This window comes from Melitaea cinxia, chromosome 9 (assembly GCF_905220565.1).
Source record: "Melitaea cinxia chromosome 9, ilMelCinx1.1, whole genome shotgun sequence".
Lineage (NCBI taxonomy): Eukaryota > Metazoa > Arthropoda > Insecta > Lepidoptera > Nymphalidae > Melitaea > Melitaea cinxia.
In genome coordinates, this window is record NC_059402.1 from 11585610 (window position 1) to 11600841 (window position 15232).

Sequence of the window (15232 nt, forward strand, 5' to 3'; positions counted from 1 at the left end):
ATCTCGCGTCAAATCTTTTATTTTTATTTTTATACAAATCTTTTTCTAACAATAACGAACACATAAAAATTATAAATAGCGTATTAATTTTCTTATACAATAAAAGTTCATTAAAACAAATAATGGAATGGAATTACATTTAATAACTTCTATAACGACCGGTAAAAATCGTGAATAATATTATATATAAATTACGGAAAACATTACTTCGAGTTATTTTGCCGTAAAACATTAACCTTGAAATATTCATATCGCATTAGCTGCAGGTATATTTAATACTAGGAAACTATAGTAACGTATTAGCGATAAAGAGAAAACCGAGTTGTTTTTTGCATTATATAATATCGGGAAATTAAAATTAAGACAAATATTTCCAGCATCGTATGTAGCCTTAATGTGTTCTTTATACGTTCTTCGTGTGTTTCGTTCCTTTATAGTTGTTTTAATGAAATAATAATTTTAAGCGTGTTTGTTAATATAAAACGATATTTTTTTTTTAATTACTAAAATTATTTTAAGCGGTACATTTACAATATTTTTTATTTTTATTTTCCGACTTTCGATATTTCGATATTATCTACGAATGTCTTGTTCACGAAACCGCTAAATAAAAAAAAAAAACCTTGTTAAAATTCCCCCCCCCCTTCAAATAATTTTAGTAATAAAAATAACCATGATGATTAAAAAAAAATTGTTAATGTTAAAATTATCTTAATAAGAATAAGTGTACCTATCAAAGATCAAAATACTGATATTTTTTTACATAAGGCATCAAGTCACGTAATAAATTGGCTGATTGCCTCTCTATTTATTTCTGTGACTTATTTCTGACTAATTTGTCTCAACCGAAATTGAAATGCGTATAAAAATAATATAAAATTAATTTGGACTCGGCGAAAAAAAAAACAAAGTGAAATAACTGTCACAATTAGAAGAAGCTGCTTTATTATCTTATGTAACACTAGCTTTTCTTTGTCTGCACATTATTTTTATTATAACATTAAAAATAATGTGAGGTTAACACAATATATCAAATAACCTAAGCTCAAAACTAATGAACCGAGAAAATGAACAACGTTTGTACAAAACAACTCAGTTGCAATTTGGAAACATTATCGAATGCATTAGACAACTTGGCACATCTGAATAAACACATAATACTGAAATTTAAGACACAATGTCATTCGTATACTGTTTAGTTAAATGAAAGTCGTATGTGCGGCGTCATTTACTGAAATTGAGTTTAGACTTCAAATCACTGGTAATGTAACAACATGCCTCGATTAAAAAAAAATCTTTGTCTAAAAAGGTTTTTGTTACGTTTATTGTGTTTTCGTATTGATATAAAAATTAGCTAAACCAACTGAAAATTCGTATGTATTCTTTGTGGTTTTTTTTCGTGAATCTGTCTTTTTTTAAGTTTTCTTTTACGCAAATCTTTTACTGACAATAATGAATACGAAACAAAGCTAAAAAAGTTATACATATAGACATATTTCGGAGATTCATTTTTATTTATGTTGATTTTATTTATACATTTGTATTTATAATACAAGTACACTACCAAATACTGCAAAATATTGTTTTAAATTAGTTATGTTACAGCCCTTTCTGGGATGACATTAATGAGGCACTGATTTTGGCATTAATTTATTCTTCCCTTCTGCTTCACTCATGCCGTCATTCAAATGACAACAACTTTTAATTGCGTTAACTGTATTTAATGAAATAAAGACTAAATGCTACAATTGAGACTGATGTTAATTTGGAATATGCTTTCGATTTTCTTGCATAATTTTGATATATGTAAAAGACTTTGGTAAATTTTGTATATATTTTTATGATGCAATAAGTTTTATTTATTTATTATTTATTAATACTTTATTGCAAAATACATTGAATAATTGTACAAAAACTAACTACTAAAAGTATTTTCTACCAGCCAACCTTAGGACGTAGGTACAAGAGCAGAGGTTTGTAGGTGTGCAAAATCGAGTATTAGTAAAATTCAGAAGAAGTTTTGTAGATAATTCAGTTGTAGATTTTAAACTTTACATTAAAGGATAGATAAAAACATAGTCGGCAATGATAAATATCCCTTTTTTTGTCAATAAATTTAAAAGTTAAAAGAAATATCTACAAACACTATATAAATGATGTTATAGCCACTAAACGTATGTATGTATATGAGAGTAAGGCCGAGTGATTGTGTGTCAGTTGATTGCTATTGATCTTCTAACTTGTTTATACGTTCGAATGTGAACCAACTGGACGATACATGTAAAATCAATGGATTAGGGGCGTATAGCGTAGACACAGTATATAGATAAACGTTTAATACAACGATCACCTAATGCTGTGTTTACATGCTGTTGAAGTTGTAAGGATTTATGTGTTTTTGTTTTTTAATGCTTTCCGTGAAATATTTAAATTCAAAGGATTAAGACTCGTCATGTTAAATAAAGTAATTTTAATAAAAAAAAAAATAAAAAATATATAAATAACTTTTTTTTATAAAAATAATTATGAAGTCGATTTCGCAGTTGAAATGACTGTTTTGAATTTTTTGTACATAATCTGATGATAATAGCTGGAGTAATATTTAAAACCTATTTTTAAAATCGGCTAGCCACTGAAACATCTAGACGTTTTGATTATAACTAGCCTGTTAGCCTGTAAATATAAACTTAACAAGTAAGTGTCACAAAAAATTCAACTTGTCCATTTAAATAAAAAGGGACTCTTATAATTTTTTTCAACGTCTGTCCAAAGCTTTCTTTTAAAAAAATATACATTAAAAATTTCGTATGTTACAAATTTATTAAAAAAAGGAAACTTCTTAAAAAGATTAATTAATTAAAAATACCTCATTTGTGACTCTAATTATAAATAAATATAAAATAAAAATCATTAATTTCTTTATGACGTAAAAATATTGAAAAAGATGCGTACCGCGATTACGTCACTAAAATGATACATCTGATTTTCATCATTAATTGATATTATTTTCGTATAATACAAATTCATTGGTATATTGGCTTTATTAGATACTTGTATTGTAGTCCATGTCGTTATGTAGTCTTATTATTTGTCAAGTACCATTGTCATCTCAATCACGAGGAAAACCAATAAATAGCGACTGATAGTAATAAAGATGTGACATTCCTTTGATAAATAATTTATTATATATGTATTTTTTCAGCTTGCCTATTTCATGGAGCCATAGTTATATCAAATAGACTAAGCATATTTTGTTATCTATACTGTCAGTCAGTCAGTTCAGACTATTGCAGTCCATTGCTGGACATAGGCCTCCCCAAGTTCGCGCCAGACATCCCGGTTTTTCGCAATCCTCATCCAGCCCACACCGGCAATCTTACGTAGATCGTTGGTCCAACGGGCCGGAAGACGTACACGCTGCATTTGTCAAGACGCGGTCCCGTCTCCTCCAACGGCCATCGGTCCTGCAACACAGATGAGAAGCCCACTGCCACTTCTACTTGCTTATTCTGTGGGCTATGTCGGTTACTTTCGTTTTCTCGAGGATAGTCTCATTTCTAATCCTATCTTTGAGAGAAACCCCAAGCATAGCCCCTTCTATTGCACACTGAGCAACTTTAAACTTGTGGACCAGTCCCTTCGTCAGTGTCCACGTCTCGGCGCCGTACGCTAACACAGGCAGGACGTATTGCTCGAAGACTTTTGTCTTCAAGCATTGCGGAATCTTCGAAGTGAAGACTCGACGAAGCCTGCCAGATGCCGCCCAGCCCCACCGAATCCTCCTACCGGCCTCCTCGAAGTTCTTGCAGTCTAATTGGATAGTATGGCCTAGGTAAATATAATCCTGAACAACTTCGAGAAGGGTACCATCGACCGATATCAGTCTCGGTATATCTCGGTTGTTAAACATAACTTTCAATTTGTCCAAGTTCATACAGAGACCGACACGTCGGGAGGACTCATTCAGGCCGGCCAGCATTTGGCCTAACTCATTCAACGTCTCCGCAAAGATGACAATATCGTCGGCGAAATGAAGGTGAGAGATGAATTCACCGATGTATTTGTTATCTATACATATAAATAAAATTATGGTGTCTGTCTGTGATTTAAAAATAACTGTGTTTACGCCGGAAAGCCCGTGTTTACCGCGCCCGACTACCTACCGCCCAAATAGATATGAAAAACAAAAGGTTTTCTAAATTCGACAACATTTTAAAGCAAATTCAGCACTATAATATTATATCTCTAATAATATTATAATGCTGAAATGTTTGTTTTTTTAGTTTAAACGCACTAATCTCAGGAACTACTGATTCGAATTGAAAAATTATTTTTGTGTTGGATAGCCCATTTACCGAGGAAGACTATAGGCTATTTCCTTCCTCAAATTAAGGCCGCTGAAATTACGGGCTCAGTAAAATATAATAATAGTAAAACTGATTGTACAAATAAGTACATATATAGTATCTTGATATTATGTAATATTTTTTGTTTAATGATTAATAATGATGAATACCTTATGACAACTTTATAGACATTTATGGTAATATTTTCACTTATGTAAATGTAGACATTTTTCAATATTACTAAAAAGAGTACGAGTTTCTGTAAAGAAAGATAGAGGGATTTTTGTTGTACAAAGTATGTTAATAATATATTATCTATTAAGTTTATCTTTAATTTGTCATATTTTGTCCACATAATAATATTTTACTAACCTTGAATATTTTCAGTGCGCTGTGAAGCACGGAATTGAATACGCATGTAATATACCTACTCCTTTTATTTTAATTGCTCCGACTCTTAATTTAAGAGGTTCCCATAGACGTGCATAAGCGTTTCCTTTGATAATAATTACTGTAATTTGTATGTAAATGAGTTTTCTTAAACGTGCCCTAGTAAACTTAACTGCAGCCCTCAAACCGGTAAATCGCGAAATGGAACCGTACATCACACAATTGTGTTTTTTCGAAGAAAGGCTAAGAGAGAAAACAATGTGATGATGATTTGATGAGAAATCCAAGTAGAGTATCTAGTATATGTTTATAAATGGACTTTGGTACGCAATGACTATTGCGTACAAAAGACGTGTTATACATTCGTTAAAATATAAGTAGTACTTAGTAATTAAAGAATGAGTTTATTTCAATTAATAAAAAAATGTAGTGAAATAAGATGAGTGATGTAGTACTATTCTATAAATGTTTTTGAATGACGTTTATTTAGAAACGACAAAAAAGATACACTCATATTTTACACTTTATAACATAAAATGCGATTGATGCTTTACTTACATAACCAAAACATACAAAAAGACGTAAAAACACAAACGTGCCTAGGTACAAACACACATACAGACAAAAGTGAAGTAAAATTTATGTCTTGGGGAGTCTCACTCATGAGCGCTTTCGATATTTTGCTCAACTAGGTTAGTCATCTGTGCTTTCTTTAGAACTTCACGTATTTATGAATGGCCGTGCTCATTCGAATTTAGGAAAAAAGCATGAGCATTTGTTAATTATTTTGTTAAAAAAATATAAGTAATAATAAAATGAAAAACAAAAAAAAAGATAGTACCATCGTTAGAGGTCTGTGAAGGGAGCTTGAAACACTAAGTTATTCAAGCAATAAGTCTAAATAATGTTGTGAATATTGTATGCTGTGAATGTTACTCGCAAAGATTAATTATGCAAGAAAATGAGTACCAGAAAGGAAAGTTGACACCGAAAGAATTTACGTCGAAATATATTAAACAAGCTTTGTTTACTTTACTTTGACATGTGGAATGTTCTAGAAGTTTTAAACGTTAGTTGTAAATAAACGCAACGCTTACATTGTTTACAGAAAGACAAGTATATTCATATAAATTTCCTCATGTAAAATAATATCTCTCATAAATGTGTGAGTATTTTGAGGTTATTAATGTGAGCGGCGATGACTTTTGCGATAAATCTGTTAAAGTCTCATTATGTATGAATCTGATGTTGATATGATGCTTCACTCAGTTCATTAACTTTATGGATCGCACAAAAATTAATTTTAAAAGCATTTGACGATTTCTTATTGTATTACGTACAAATAAAAATTTACAGTTACTCTTGAAGTCGAGAAGAAGAAGCTTTTTCTTAAAATTATTACAAAATCAACAAACTGAATTATTTGTTGTGATAATCCTATAACAAACTTGTACCGGCTTAACTCAATTTTGTGTAATATTAATTTATACGAGGCTATATAATTCATTCCGGGACCGTTAAATTTAAACAGATTTTGTGTAAATAGATTATAATGGATGAAACGCGATTCTGTTGCATAATTCGGTAATCTGTATAAATTAATATTTACAATAGATAAATATGCAGTTTTTTTTCTATTTTACTTTTTAAAAGGTTAAAATTGGCGCTGTTAGATGTAAATTTTATATTGAATACTTAAATTTTCAAATTTGTGCAATTTTTGTTAAACACCTTGTAACGAAAAACTTTTTGTCAAACCTTACATTAGGTTAATGTCAAGTGTCGTTAATGATAATAATTTACTCATTAGGCTTATTTCTTAAATTTTTGGTTTATTTGACGATCAACTTTGTTCAATAAATTTTGTATTTAAATTTCGACTTATCATGCCACATCATTTAAAATCTCACAAATGACGACCATGAAGTTGAATTATCAATATTATGATCTTAACCAAGTTATTGCTATGGTTAATTTTACGAAAGCATCCCCCTTATTATATTTTAATGTTCATACGGGGATTAACGCGAACAAAATTTTTAAAAAAAAGTTGTTATAGCATCCCCCTTGTTACCATATTCCAAGCTCGAGGTTGAGAATCATTTATTTTATGAGATAATCAACATTTTCCATGTGTCCTTACGTTCTAAACGGGTCGTTACACTTCATATCGAATCACATTGTACACAGGTGCACTTATAATTTTATTTTATTACGTCATAACATAAGCTGTAATTTAATGACATTATTATATTTTTTTTCAACAAAAACATGTAAAACTTTTATATATTTAAGACAGTAAATTCGTGTGAATGACGCACATGATAGTACCGAAATGCTGTTTTGCGCGCATCGCTGTTTCTTTATGCTACTTTTGTATTCATTTTGTGGCGAGAAATAGCGCTTAGCGAGGAAAAGTATATTTTCTTGCTATTTTGTAGTTACATAAAATTTATTGTATAAAAACTTTTTGTTTGTCTAGTGTTAACACAAAATGTAAATAAGTGTAACAATTGAATTAGAATTAATACACACAAATTGAACGATTTATAGTCACATATATTTAGCTCATACCTGTAGGTCTGTCTCGTATTATAAAATAATCGTTGCACATTTTAACAATTAACGGTTTTTGTTACAAAATAGTTTTATACCAAAAGATTTACTGAACTTGTCCTTGAATATTGTAAAAATGTGATGGCAAATATCATCTGCAAGATCAGGTTAAAGCTATAAGTAGACCTAGAAAACAGCGCTATAAACCGGACGAAGATGGTCATGGCCATATAATAATAATAATAATAAAATTAATAGTAATTTTAAATTAATTAATTTTAATAGTAATTTTAAAAAAAACTTCGTTATTATTTTCCGTATTCGATTCGAATCATCCATTCCCTAGTTTGATATTCAAAAAGACGATCGTGGCTAGGCTGGTCGTAAAGTGCATTCGTGACTAGCTTACGGTGTATACACTGATGTAATCAACATGGGATGAAACTGGCTGAAATATACTTTTACACGTAGTTCCACGTGTTATGCTTTTTATATTAATATGTTTCTTTTTTTCCTTTAAATTTTAGTTCATAACGTTATTGAGGAAGCAGCGTTCTTTTAAAATAGGTAAAATAAGCTATTAAAAATAATTAGTAATGACTCAGAGATCATAGTTGCCGATGAACATCACGTCGACTGCCCAATTTATCTCACAAATACTTTTAATTCTTAAGTTACTTATAAATTCATATAAAGAAAGCATAATATCATTATTTTTAACAAAGTGAGAAAACAATCAACAACAGAACATTTTATTGCAAGTCTGTAAGACTACATATTCTCAAAGCACTCGCTAATTTGTTATTCTACAGGCCGTAAATCACAATGACCACAAGATGTAATTTTATAACACTGTAATTACGGTAGAAGTATCTCGTTTACTTTGCAACGACTAAAAAAACATGGCACTTCGAAGGCAGCGGTCCCGACGAAGAACGTGAGCGAAAAGCAAATTGCTTCCTGCACTCGGAAAAGTTAATCAGATTCCGGACCTCTTAATTACTTTGTTCGCTACAGAAATATTTCTTCGTCCTTTTTGGTCGATATTTAAGTAGAAATTGACTTACTATACAAAGGAACTGTAGTATGGCCATATGAGATTTCGCCCCTACAGTCCAGTACAGCTAAAATCCGATGTGTCCGACGTCCGATGTGACTATGATAGGCTAGGATGACGATATGCGATAGCATTATTGGTATTGTTTTAATTAGAATTATTAATTATATATATAAATAATAAGGCCTATGTCCAGCTGTGGACTATGATAGGCTGAAGTGATGATGACGATATGCGATAGCATTGTTGGTGTTGTTTTAATTAGAATTATTAATTTAGTTATCTAGTGTTTATGTTGTTTGATAAATAGCTGTAGACGTAGCCCATGCGTCACATCGCATAAGTGACAATTAAGTACAAATGTCCAAACCACAACAAACATATGTATTATATATGGCAAATACTAATGTAATGTACTGGAATCGACCCAGCGACCGCTAGCGCAACATACAGTGCTATACAGTACTTTGACCACTGCGCCAACGCCTCGTCAAAAATCATGGTACCCTATAAATAAGTTAATCAATGTTTTTCTTGTACCCAATTTGTGTTAGCTATAATTTTTTGGTTGGCGTCATTGTTATTTTTTAATTCTTTCCTTTTTTTTTCTTCAATTATCTTATATATTATTTTGGTTCATAGCTTTCTTTTCAATTTAATTTATTAACAATTGCGTAAAATCAGAGGTCACTGTTACAAATTCTTTAATACAAGACATCATAATAATTAATATATTTACGACAGCCTATATATGGTAATTACTAAAGAGGATTGCGCTCGGTGGTGAAAAATTAAATTAAAAGTCGATTCATCCATATCGTTCAATTTAAAGATATATTCGTTAAATTATATTAGGATAAAGCGTACATTCCAATATTATCGTTACTTAAATAATTCTATGGTTGCTTCTTAAGCCTGTATGTACTCACTATAAAAAAGGGTTTCCAGCCTAGCTGAAAAAATCTACTTGGATAAGATTATAGGAGACTACTTTGAATGCTTTGATTTGAATGATGACAAAAGTTATTTTGATATTATCAATAACTTATTATTAAATTATTTTTATTCGTCAAAAATTGCGTGCTTAAAATACATATGTCAGAAGTGAAACTTCTTTGGCAAACTAATTGAAAAAACGAATTGAAAAAAAAATCCAATGTCACGCGGCGTTCCCTGGCGCCGGCGGTCACCCATCCAAGTACTGACTGCGCCCGACGTTGCTTAACTTCGGTGATCGGACGAAAACCGGTGTATTCAACGTGATATGGACTTTAAAAAAAATCGTGACTCGTGACGCCGTGATGCGTTTTATCCGTAAAAATTTTACCCCTTATGCACCTAAAACAGTTTTACTTCAAAAACATTAACACCAAGAACATTTAAAAAATAGCTTAATAAGGTTTAAACTTCTCCTACGAATTATATTTTCATTGTTGATTCCTCGGAATTCCTTTAGACAAGCTAAAATTAATATTATAACTGTAATTTAAACATGATAAAATCATCATTAAAAACAAATCAACATTCGATTCATATGTAAACGCCTTAGCTTGTAGTGACACAATCCCCATAGATACAAAAAGTGACAACCTTTATACATGATTTTGTTAAGTCATTAACTTATTTCTTGATCGATTTTACTAATAAGTTTGTATGAAATGAGTTTTTTTATGATGTCAGTGACCTTTACTATAATTGAATTGACAATTGCATATTGATAATATTGTAATAGTGTGTGTACTGCGACTATGTTATGGAAATGGTTGGGTGCTGTCACTTGTCAGCTTGACTTCCACTCATGATAAAATGACAAATGTTTGTTTAGATCTTGGTTGGTTCGCCGTTTATAACATTTAACTAAATAATACGAGTAATCTTATACTATTAAACGAGCAATTCTTGTATATATATATATATAGAATCTGAATCTCGGAAACGGCTCCAACGATTTTCATAAAATTTAGTATTTAGGGGGTTTCGGGGGAGATAAATCTATCTAGCTAGGATTCATTTTCAGGAAATGTCGTTTTATCCCTGTTTTTAGGAATTGAAAAAAATATCGTTAGAATACGAAGGTAAATTTCGCATAAGTCAATGTAGTTGAAATAGCTCGGGTGGAAATCGGCCGCTCGGGATCAACCGAGAAGATCATGGTTCAAATCCACATGTCCGTGATCAATTATTTTTTCTTTTTCTTTTTCTAATTGCACTCGTTATTTTTTATTTAAATAGACTGTTCTTATTTTTTATTATTATGTCGGTAAAATCGAAAAATATTATTCATATTTTATCAATATGTAATTCGTATTTATACTTTATGATTTCCAAAAAACACGATTTACTAAAAATACCGAGCTTAGCTCGGTCAACCGGGTACTTAATATTATAACTGTAATTTAAACATGATAAAATCATCATTAAAAACAAATCAACATTCGATTCATATGTAAACGCCTTAGCTTGTAGTGACACAATCCCCATAGATACAAAAAGTTATAGTTAGAACCTTTATACATGATTTTGTTAAGTCATTAACTTATTTCTTGATCGATTTTACTAATAAGTTTGTATGAAATGAGTTTTTTTATGATGTCAGTGACCTTTACTATAATTGAATTGACAATTGCATATTGATAATATTGTAATAGTGTGTGTACTGCGACTATGTTATGGAAATGGTTGGGTGCTGTCACTTGTCAGCTTGACTTCCACTCATGATAAAATGACAAATGTTTGTTTAGATCTTGGTTGGTTCGCCGTTTATAACATTTAACTAAATAATACGAGTAAATAATTTTCAAACAACTTCTAAAAACGGAACTCATTTTTCTTTTTATAAAATCATTTTAACCCTTTTTTTTTAATTTTCCTACGTTATGAACACGTTTATTATGTTTACTACTAACAATAGTGCAAATATTATTTATTTTGTTGAGTTCGAACACGTTGTATAAACAGTTCAGCACTTTTCGCGTTTTCCCTTCAAAGCGTTTGTGTTTGCTTTTCAGACGTTATTTATGTTTCAATAATTTGCTTGCTCGTTTCTATTGAATACATGAGTAAACACAAAGTTGAGTATTTACACTATATAGTGTTGTAACTCATTAAACGAAAAAAAATAATAATATGATAATCAGTAAAACGAAAACTACTTAAATACATTTTATGATTTGTTAAAATTTATGAGAATTTATTTTATTACACAAAGCTACATTTTTATTTGGAACGGACAGTATCTCATCAAATTAATATTTCATAATTGCGTTTGCTCGCAAACGAAAAAAACCGACTTCAATTATATCGACAAGTAATACAACGTAAGTAGACGAAAAAAATTAACAAACGCACTAGTCGTCACTACGATTTTCGAGGGTTTCCCTCGATTTCTCTAGGGTTTCATCATCAGATCCTGGTTTCCTTATCATGGTACCACACTTGGGATATCTCCTTGCCAACAAAAAAAGAATTATCGAAATCGGTTCATAAACGACAAAGTTATTCCCGAACATACATAAAATATATATATACAGTCGAATTGAGTAACCTTCTCCTTTTTTGAAATCGGTTAAAAATAACAATAGTCAGGAGTTGAACTTATACTATTATAAACTTTGATTTTTTTTTGTTTGATAAAACAAAAGTTTAATAGCACACTATATTATTCACTATATGTATACAAGTTGAGTGGTTTTATTTTATAACGACAAAACTTCTTAATTCAAGTAGGCTTTAGAGCGCTTAAAATCATTAAATGGTCATTTTAAAAATTATAACATATTTTCAGTAAATTAACCATATTTACTGTGAACCTCCCATCGATTCAAAATGAACATGCTTAGAAAAATCATGCATATTCATGCTTAGAAAATCGGCAAGAAACTGAATAGACACTGTTAAAAAATATACATACATTTAATTATTTTATTCTCGTTTCTTACTATTTGCAGACGATAAGAAAATCTATAAGGGTATAAATAAAATTTCGGATTGTGTGGAATTTCAGCATGACTTAAATAATCTTTCCAATTTCTATAAAGAAAATAAAATATTCGTCAACATTAAAAAAACAGTAAATATAACATTTTCAAAGAAAGTAAAAAATATTGAATTTGTCTACTACATTGATAATAATCCTATTCAAAAGGTAAATTCTGTGAGAGATCTTAGGGTTCAGTTGGATCATAAATTACTGATGACAGAACATATAGAAATTATAACTGACAAAGCTTATAAACAACTAGGCTATATTAAACGTGTATGCAAAACATTTACTGATGTTGATTCCATAAAAATGTTATATTTTTCATACGTTCGAAGTGTTTTAGAGTATTGCTGTAGCATGGTCACCAAATTATTCAAAGTATAAGGATAAACTAGAAGCGATACAAAAACATTTTTTAAAATTTCTGTGTTTTGTGGATTTTAGAGAATATAAAAATTATACAGAAACCTGTAAACATTATAAAATGGTAGCTTTAGAAAACAGACGTCGGCAATGTTATATGTATATGTTATACGATATACTGACTGGACATATTGATTGTAACGACTTGGTAGGTGCTTTATATTTCAAAGTGCCCAATCGTCGTACCCGTCACACGGAACTATTTTATACACCTAAAGTACATACAAACTATGCACGTAATTCTATCCTTAACCGTATAGTCATCACATATGATGAGTTTTATTCAAAAATAATTTTAAAAAAGCACTCAAAAGTAAAGATAGAATTAATTAAAACACACGCACGTACACATACAAACAACAAACACACACACACACACACATACATACACACGCACACACACATACAAACTCACACTCATACAAACACACACACTACTCACTCAATTAGATTTTTAACTTGTTTTTTTACAAACGCTCATAAGATATGTCTTCTAGTTTGTAAATAATATATTTAAGAACAAACTGTCTTATCCTGTTTTAGTTCTTAGTAATTATTATATTATATTTTTAAGAAAATAAGCTGTGTGTCGCTGTGTATCGTGTTTGATTATCTAATAAATAAAAAAATAAATAAAAAATTTATATTAATACCAATAAATCTACATATATATGTCATTTATATAACCATACATAAACCACGATACTTATACTTTTTGGCAACATTATCCATATTTTGGACCATTTAAACAGTTTATTAGTTCTTATTAATTATTTGCTATCTATAAGTTTATTTAGATCATAGGTTTTATCGTTTAAAAATAAAAAGTTCCAAAATCAAAAATTTAAATTTGAACGCATTAAGCGCGGTAGCTGTTAAAATGGATCCAAGTACCGGATTGTTCAGAAAATATATAACATATTCACAAGTCTTAATTCTATCAGATCCATACAAGAAAGTAATTAGAAGTTACGTTACTAAACTTACTCCAAGGCACATATTAATTAGTTCACATAGTAGGAGAACATTAACATAATTTTATTAACTGCGCAGAAATATATTTTAGACGAATAAATATAATTGTATATACGAGCTGTGTACGAGTTTTCTATAAAAAAGTACGGCTTTACATTCGTTTTACTGACATAGTTTCTGATCCAGTCCAAATAACGGGATAAAAAGAAAGCTTCGTGTTATTATAGATTGTCAGCTATTTACGTATCAAATTTTATTACAGTAAATTCAGTAGTCTGTGCATGAGAGAGCATGCATCCATCCACACAAACTTTCGCCTATAAATAAGAGTTAATAATTGGGATATCTTCACAGCCTTGGGATATCTTCTTTCGAACAAAAAAGGAATTATCAAAATCGGTTCATAAACGACGAAGTTATCCTCAAACACACACACACACACACACATATATATATATATATATATATATATATATATATACGGTCGAATTGAGTAACCTCCTCCTTTTTTGAAGTAGGCTAAAAAAGTATATGAACAAAATTTAATTAATTAATTTATTTATTTATTTATTAATTTATTTATTAATTTAATTTCCTTTTACGATAACATGAAAGCATAATTTTAAAATTGTACAAAAAACCCGGGCTACCTCAGTTGTCTTAATTTTGATCCGGGAGTATCTTCACGTAGACATCAGACGATATGTAAAGAGACGTTTCAAAAACTAATGTGATTATTACCGTCCATTTTTGTCGTGTTAAATTATTTTATATTTTTCGTTTTTTTTTTTTCAATTATACCTGTGTAATAACATATACAAATGTATTGCTTGAAGTATTAATAGTCACTAATATACATATTAAAAGGCAGTGTGACTATAAATTTAATATATTGGATCCGCTCTGCGTTCATAATTACTAGTTTTATGCGAGTATTAGCGTAATAATATCAGTTTTAACCTTTCTTAGAAGTTTTTTTATTGGTTCCTCTTTAGCTATAAGTATATATATATATATATATATATATATATATATATATATATATATATATATATATATATATATTTATTGTTAATTACTTATCATATAAAAATATGTACAAATAAAAATATAATTTTTTGGAATCGAATCAATATTATGTGATATTTTGTGGTATGATAGATTTTTTTTTGCCGAAAACACAGTAAACATAAAATTAAAATACACGTATTGTTTATTTAAATATTCATCATTTCCAAGAATTTTCCTTCCTAAAATTTTACGCTGTTTTGAGGCTATTTAATTTTATGAATTCAATATATGAGAACTAATAACTATTTATTTACTATAAAAAAGTGTATGTGTAAAATTCACACACGGCAGAAGTGAAGTGTGAATAGTATAACCTACGAGATATTTTATTCACCGAGAATATAAAATACGGTGTAATATATTCTATCTCATTCTTTGTTTCTTTCGTCGCATTTTCGTTCCATCGAGTTTCAAATCACAACCATTCTAAAG

At 29.8% G+C, this 15232-nt stretch overlaps 1 protein-coding gene and 1 pseudogene across 1 annotated transcript in view; one reads left to right on the top strand and one right to left on the bottom strand.

The window, feature by feature from the left end:
• Positions 1–15232, top strand: part of LOC123656124 (fibronectin type III domain-containing protein 5) — a 164036-nt gene that overhangs the window by 35554 nt on the left and 113250 nt on the right. The window lies entirely within an intron of this gene.
• LOC123656783 lies at positions 9501–9625 on the bottom strand (annotated as a pseudogene).